The sequence below is a fragment of the Canis lupus genome, chromosome 19, assembly GCF_011100685.1.
Source record: "Canis lupus familiaris isolate Mischka breed German Shepherd chromosome 19, alternate assembly UU_Cfam_GSD_1.0, whole genome shotgun sequence".
Classification (NCBI taxonomy): Eukaryota; Metazoa; Chordata; class Mammalia; order Carnivora; family Canidae; genus Canis; species Canis lupus.
The window spans coordinates 20515631-20524070 of NC_049240.1; the positions used below are offsets into that span (position 1 = coordinate 20515631).

An 8440-nucleotide genomic window follows, 5' to 3' on the forward strand; every position below is an offset into this window, starting at 1 on the left:
GCCAATGCTATAAACTCTTATCAGCAATGATTTGGGTTTGGAGGGGTACCTGTACTGTCATTCCAGAGTAGAGACAATATTTACTGGCGGGGAGGGGTGGGGAGTGGTGGAACTGGGGTCAGCAATCACTTCGCTCCACAGCAACAAAGACAGTTACTCAGGAGGGGTTTGTAAGAGAAAATTTTCTATTAAGGGGGATGACAAATGCAAATCCCTTTCACTTTGGTGATTACAGGCATCAGTGGCCACATTTTAATCCAGGAAAGGCATTCATGGGTTGGTTGGTGTTCCTGGGCAGGATTCAAAACTGAACTCGATGCCTGGCTACTGATTTGGTATCTGTTCTGTGGAAATGTCAGGATTTCTCAAATCCAATCCAAAACTACTATCTGCAGTGAGCTTGTTACATCAGATCCTAAGTACAGATGGTTCCTGTCAATACACATAGTCATCAGAACGCTCTCTCCAGGTTACAAGGAGAGTGTTGCTGTGCTGTAACACAGGGGACCTCAAAATGGAATTCCAGGTGAGTGCATAGTTAGTCTTCCTGGACGGGCCCACGGGATGGGAGCCACAGCTGTTTGTGCTGGGCTCAGTGTGTCTTTGCCACTTCCACTGGGGTCTTCAGGTCTGCAGTGGACTTGTCTAAGGGAGGTTTCTTGTAGTAATCTCACTCTCCAGAAATGGTGCTTCCTACTTGGACATTTGTAGATCCTACTTCAATTGCATGCTGGAAGTCCATGGACATGCCCATGCTTAGCTCCACCTGCTCAGGAGAGACACTCAGCTTTTTACACAGCTCCTCTCCAGGGAGTGTAACACCTGGAAATCCAGATTTGGTCCTTGACTGAGATCATGTCCAAAGCTTCCTATGGTCATCAGCCCCACAAATTCCAGGCTGGGGCACTTGGCATTTATATGTTCCACCATGGATACTGTCTCTGAAGGCAGAAGGCCATGTTTGTTCTGCTCTCCACTGGTGTTAACCTGGACCATAACCTTTAACCTTTCGGGAGAACCTTTTTTCCTGCCACAAACTGTTCACTTTGTCTGCCAGCTTCACAGAATCCACTGTTTCCAGCATGAAGAGATTGGGGATGGCCATCAATTTGTTGACATTTTGTTTCTGTAGGTGGCCAATGAAGTGCCATTTGATCTCAGGACACGAAGACAGAATTTTAGGATTTGATGCTTTTTCTAGCAGTTCTTGAACATACTTCTCCCCAAAAGTGTGCTGGCCATGACAGTAGGCTTCAATCACCGTTTCCACAGGTTTGGTTTTGCTGACTGCTACTAGCCGGGGCTGGACGGCTGGAAGATCCCGCGGCCGCCACGCCACCGCCTGCTGCATGCACTCCTTCACTGTCCACGGTGCGAACCCGACTCCCAGCTCCGCCGACCTGCTGCCAGCTCTCCACATCCCCCAGGACCAACCCCCCCATTTCACTTTTAAAGATAAGATTCTCTCAAGACGTAAGTTTGGCTTCAAGTTTTCAACATGGACTGATTTTGAAAACATGCCAATTTTTTAAAATCTTATGGCTAAATTCTAACATCTGCCGATGCTAGCCAAAAGTCTAGCCCTCAAAAAGGAGAAAGGAAGCATAAAGAGAGAGTGCTTACCTTTACAAATGACTCTATGTGTCATTTAATAGATAAAATAAAATTAAAGTTATTTAATTAAAGTTAAATAAAATTGTTTAAAAATGATGCATTTCCACAAGGTGCTTATTTACATTTTTCTTAGAGTGCAAGTCTCTCCAGCAGAGCAAATCAGATGAATTAGAGAAAATTTGGTCACTCCTGGTTAAATCTTGAAAGCTTTGTAAAAGGACAGTAAAATAAATCTAAATGTGTCACATCAATATTCACCAATTGAATATTGGCCCTTGTCACCTCATACTAACATTAGTAAAGCTGAAAACCCTCTGTGGTTAACATGGCTCAAGTCCTCTTCCTAGTCACTGCAGTGCCTTCTAGAGTGTGACTTTCAGCTGCCACTTTTCTTTTCTTTTGTTTTTTTTTTAAAGATTTTATTTATTTATTCATGAGAGACAGAGAGAGAGAGGCAGAGACACAGGCAGAGGGAGAAGCAGGCTCCATGCAGGGAGCCCGATGTGGGACTCGATCCCAGGACTCCAGGATTACGTCCTGGGCTGAAAGCGGCACAAAACTGCTGAGCCACCGGGGCTGCACTCAGCTGCCACTTTTCTAGTCAAAACTCTGCAGCTTTTAGTTCTTGTAGCCTGACATTTATGACCTTGGGTAATCTGATCTGACTAGAGCACTAGCCCTATACTGTTCAGGTGCCAACTGATATCATTGCCAGTTATTATTTGCAAGGAAGACAGCCTATCCCTTCTTTCCTGGGAGCATATTATGTAAGGAGAAAGTTTCGAAGATGACAGCTTCTGCTCTTCTCTACAGACCTTCACTGGGTCCTTTCTAAGGAGGCAAGGTGACATATCTAATTGGGAGAATTTAGAATTGTATGAAGCATGCACTCTCCTGGCCTTTCCTGCTTAAAGTACATTAGCTGAGCAGGCTTGGCCTTATTAGACCAGAAAAGCTGCAATTGGAATTAGGCAAATTCAATTCTTAGAATAAGTGTTAAAAAGTGGTTATTTTTTGGTTATTTGTGGTTATTTTTCCTAAGCCAATCACTGTTACCCAGTCTTTGCAGTAATAATTTTGGTTCTATCTCTCTGACTCTTCTATTGCTGAACTAATTTACACTTCTTAATACAATGAAGGATGTGCCTAAATATCACTCTTTAAGTTCAAACATGAAACTATGTAAATCTCCTGTTTAGATCCCTTTGGTTACTTGCTAGTCACTAAATACATCATTCTTTCCTGTTCCTGTCTAGAACATGTTGTCCCCTCCTTCTTAAACAGCCTCCTGCCCATCCTCACCTGATCTAACTAGACCTTGCTATCTTCCTCTGCCCATTTTACATCCCAGTGAATGACATCAATATACAACCAGCTGGCAATGTCAGAAATGCAGATGATACATCAACATCTCTTCATCCTTCTTCTTAAACTCATCAACAGTCCTGCCAGTATCATCCTACAAGTCTCTGCTGAGTGTTGTCACCGGTCCTCATCACCACCACTACCTGAATAGAACCCTCTTCTTTATAGGCCACTGCCATAGACCCTTAAGAGGTCTTTCTGCTTCCATAGTTGCTTTTTGCCTCCAAAGACTCTCAATCTTTCAGCCACAATGTCTTTTTATAAATGCAGATCTGATTCTGTACCACATCAAGATGTCCTGCTCAACAAGATGTATTTCCAGGAATATTTTATATATTCTAATTGTACATAAAGATGTATCTTTTAAAAGGCAAATATGTACTTCCCTCTCCAGGATTAATTTACTCCTCTGGTCCCTTAGCTTTCTGCAAGCCAATTACCCTGGCTTTCTTACATCGTGGGGACTTGTCATGTTTCTCTTCATAGGGTTTTATACTTGCTTTTCCCTATGCCTGGAATGCTTTCCTCTCCACATGCTTAACTTTTAAAATTTCAGTTCACTTGCAAATTCTTTGCAAATCTTTTTTACTTTCTTGAATAGGAAAATGTTTCTATTTTATCCTTTTATAAATCACTATACCTCTATAGAATTTATCCCATTTGTAATTTGACATTTATATCTGTGATTATTTATAAAATGTGTATGTGTATTACCAAATGTAAGCCCTAGGAGGACAGAGGCTGGATCTGATTTTTCTCATATAACACAGTTCTAGTACACAGAAGTTGCTCAATAAATATTTAAGTGAATGTAAAAATGCACAGATGGATGGATAAACTCCCAAAGGAGTTGCAGAACTGAATTAAAGCTCACTCTGGTGTACTGAGTGATTTCCTTGAGAGAACAAAGATGACCAGCCAGTCTTCAAGACTGTGCTATAATGGCCCTTGCTTGGTAACAACATCTCTTGGGAAAAGCTTTCCATAACAAAGAGTAGTCAAGGAAGGCAGGGAAATTTTTGGCAGAAATAATTGCACATGTAAAGATATAGAATTGTGGGAAATAAAATGGTGTTCAGAGAAGATTAAGTACATTGATTTCAGTGCAATGATTTTCAAGGAAATAAACTGCTTAAATGTCAATACCAAATTTATTAGTTAATTAAAAAATCAATGTGAAATAGAATGAATGGAATAAAGGGTGTCAGCTTTCATGAAGCTTACATTGTAGGGTTGATAAAGACAATTAAAGAGTAAAAATTTCCTCATTCATTCTGGGTAGTAAACATGGGTACAACAATTTTAGAAGATTGTCACTATCTACCCAAACTGAAGATACACCTATCTTTCACTTATGATTATATGTTACAAAATTGCATAATACTTTTCTAAACAAATATGTGTAAGTATGTTCATAGAAGCACTTTAAAGAAACTGAGAAGTCATCAAAATATCCATAAACAGTTGAATAAATAAATCAGTATATTCATATAATGGCACATTGTAGAACAAAGAGCATGACCAACTACAATTACAGGTAACAATAGAGATGAATCCACAGATGTGATGTTGAGCAATAGAAGCCAGCCAAAGATAAGAACTCATTGTATGAATTCATCCATATAAAGTTCAGAAACAGGGAAAATTCATTCATGCTATAAAAATACAGGATATAAGTTACTCTTGGGAGATTGGTGATGGAAAAGGAGCATAAGGGAGGGGGCACTTCATGACTGCTGACACTCTTCAGTCAGCAAGTACTGGTTTCAGGGTATATTCACTTTATAAAAACTAATTTAACTGTTCTTTCATAATTTATGCATTTTTCTATATGTGCATTGAATTAAAGATAATGTTTTCTACTTTTTCTATTTGCCTTTTTAATTTCTTCTTGACCAAATCTTTATCATTTATATTTTGTTGGGAAATAATCATTTCAGCTAAATTTTCTAATTTAATGATCTAAAATTATTTCCAACATTATTGTATTATGTTTAAATCTTGACTGTATCTATAAATATTCCTTTTCAACTTTCCTATTATTTAGGCTTTCCCCTTTTTCCTTCTCTTAAAAGAAATTTATCTACTTTGTTAAAATTATTTTAAACAGACTATTTTTTAGAATAGTTTTAGGTTCGTGGCAAAATTGAAAAGGTACAGAGATTGCCTATACACCTCCTGCTCCTACACATGCATGACCTCCCTCATTGTCCACATCCCTCACCAGAGTGGTACATTTGTCACAACTGATGAACCTATACTGACCATCATAATCACCCAAAGTCCATAGTTAACATTAGGGTTCAATCTCAATGTCATGTATTCTATGGGTTTGGACACATGTATAATGACATGTACCCGCCATTATAATACCATACATAGCAGTTGCACTACCTTTAAAAGTCCTCTGTGCTCTGCCTTTTCATCCCACTTGCCTCCCTACTCCCTTTTATCCACACTGATCTTTTCACTGTCTTCATAGTTTTGCCTTTTCCAAAATGTCACATCATTGCAATCATACGTGTAACCTTTTCAGATTGGCTTCTTTCATTTAGGAATATGCACTTAAATTTCCTCCATGTCTTTTTACAGCCTGACAGATCATTTCTTTTTAGCTTTAAATAATATCCCATTATCATCCTTATCATAATTTATTTATCCTTTTACCTACCGAAGAACATCTTGGTTGCTTCCAGGTTTGAGCAATTATGAGTAATATTAAACTTTTCAAAGAATAGCATTAGTTTCATTGGCCAGGGTATCATCCCCAATTAAAAGATGAGTCCTAGAGAGGTTATTGACTTGCCTGAAGTTACAGAGGTAGTCTGAGACTGCTCTCCTAACTGTCCAACATACTGCCTTACTCAGTGAACACACACATATTTCTAAATAAAATATAACACACACACACAAATTGTGTAAAGATAAACCATGAACTTACATAGGTATACTTGCAGAAAGGACATTAGAATTGATTGGTACTGTAGAGAGTAAAACATAAATTAACATTCCCTGTAATGTTTAAGATACATTCCTATATTTTTTATGTTACTTATGGAATTGAATTAACTTAAAAATAAGAAATGATGTAAATGAAACATTAAATCAGTGCTTTCTGATCCTCCTCTTATCATCAAACCAACCACCCTGCAGAGCCAGACTTTCCCACTTAAGCAGTAGAATCCTTCATTTTGTGTGTGTGTGTGTGGGGGGGGGGGGGGGGGGGCTGGTGGGTTTTTTTTTGTTTTTTTTTTTTTGAGATCTATTTATTTATTTGAGAGAGAGAGAGAGAGAGCAATGGAGTGAGGGGCAGAGGGAAAGAGAATCCTCAAGCAGACTCCCCACTGAGTGTGGAACCTGACTCAGGGCTTGATCCCAGAACCCAGAGATCATGACCTGAGCTGAAACCAGGAGTCAGCCACTCAACTGAAAAGAACTTCTAAATGTGTGAGTTGTGTAAAAATAAACCACAGTAAAGGTGCATGGTGAAATACTGAAAGCTTTCCTTTTGAATCATTACATGACAAAGATGCCACTGTCATCAGTTTGAGTTAATATCTCATCAGTGGTTCTCTCCAAATGGAGCAAAGGAGAAACTAGGTATATGACAGCACTGGCATTACATATCACTGGGGAAAAAACTGACCATTCAGTATATTGGTAGTTCCACAATCAGTTCTATATAGGGAGATTTGATCCCTGCAAAGCAATTCACACAAAAACTCTTTCTAGATAGACTAAGGATTTAGATCTTATGGAAGAAAACATAGGAGAATACTATTATAACTTTAGGTAAAGAAAATTTCTTAAACATGGCACAATATAAGAATCATGTATAAAAATATTGATAAATTTGATTTCACCAATTTTAAGAACTTTTGATTAGTAAGAGCTTTTAAAAAATTATTTTTTGATAAAGATGGTGGAAAGGCAAGCCATAACTGGAAGAAAATATTTAGAAAATACATATACTTACAAAAGATTAACATCCAGAAAATATATATTACAGAATACATAGGAGGCAACAGGAAAATTTTTAGAAACAACATTAAAATAGGACACATGGCAAGTCTTAAAACACAAATAACCAATTAACTTATGAAAAATTCTGACTTCATTAGTCACCATTAAGGAAATCCTAATTAAAAATACAATGAGATATCTTTTTTTTAATCCACCATTTTTACAAAAAATTGTAAGGCTAAAAATTCCAAGAGTTGGTTAAGATGTGGAGTAATTGGAACTCATGGATATCCATGAGCAAAAGATTTGATAAAGAACTCGTTGCATGAAAAAAAAAAAAAAAAAGAACTCGTTGCATGTTCACACTGCAGCAGTGAAAGTAGACAACTATCACATGCAAACCAACGTGGTAAATATAAAAAACAAATTATGAATGAAAAAAATGAAGCACAGAAGAATGCTGATAGGATGATTTCTTTTCCATAAAGGCAAAAAGTAGGCACAATTGACAATATACTGTTTAAGGATGTAATTGAATCAGGTAAATTATACCACAAAGTTTAGGGTAACAGTTACTTTGGGGGAAGTTAATAGACTTCAAGAGTATCCATTTCACTGTAATGTATAATGAATTTATGAAGCTAGACTGCTAGTTTCATGAGGGCAGGAACCAGTACTTTCTCCTTCCCATTTTATTTCCTGAGGCTAGCAAAATGTATGACACTGTGTGTGCTCAACAAAACTTACAAGTTAAATGAATGAATATATGGTCTTTGTAAACCATAAAGCTACACAAATCAGGACTTTTTTTTATTATTTTACTATAGTTTAGCTTGTAGAATTATATAGAAGTTAATGAAGAATAATATTCAGGTAAGATTATTGGAAGTTTAATGTCAATTTGGCACTCTTTGAAATTAATTAAAATTTTAGTTTTAAAATTGTGATAATTATAATTACATATAAATTGCCACATGAGAATGAAATGTAAAATCTGACTTCAGTGGAGTCTAATTTGAAAGGCAAAGCCACAGAAAGAAAAAAAAAGAATGAAAAGTTGTACTGGTAAAAGTTTGCAAGTTCTATTACATTAGCTACAGTTCACAAGGTGGAAGTTTGTGAAATGTGGTTAACATGCAAATAATTGAGTGTTTGTGAACTCAAATGCCCTCCTAACCAATGTGTCTCCAATTAGAAAAAGAGATCAAATGAATTAAATGTTCATTATATTTGGAGAGTGGAATCAAGCCATAGTAATCCATTGCACATTTGCCAGTTTTCTGATGTTTTGGCTCCATTTACTCAATTGTCCTGCTGAGATGTTTGTATACGGTATGTGAAAAATATGTATTTGCATGCCCATTACAGCAAATTCATATAATCCACACTATATATTGCTCCCGGCTGTGTTTAATGGAATCTATCCAATGAGTGAGCAAAGTCTTCAAGTTACAAACAATATTCAAAGAGGACTTTTATCTCAACCAGATACTGTGTT

General features: G+C 37.1%; 1 pseudogene; it reads right to left on the reverse strand.

Annotated features, from left to right (window-relative positions):
* Nucleotides 1-592: 592 nt before the first annotated feature.
* Nucleotides 593-1420, reverse strand: LOC609397 (annotated as a pseudogene).
* Nucleotides 1421-8440: the final 7020 nt, after the last annotated feature.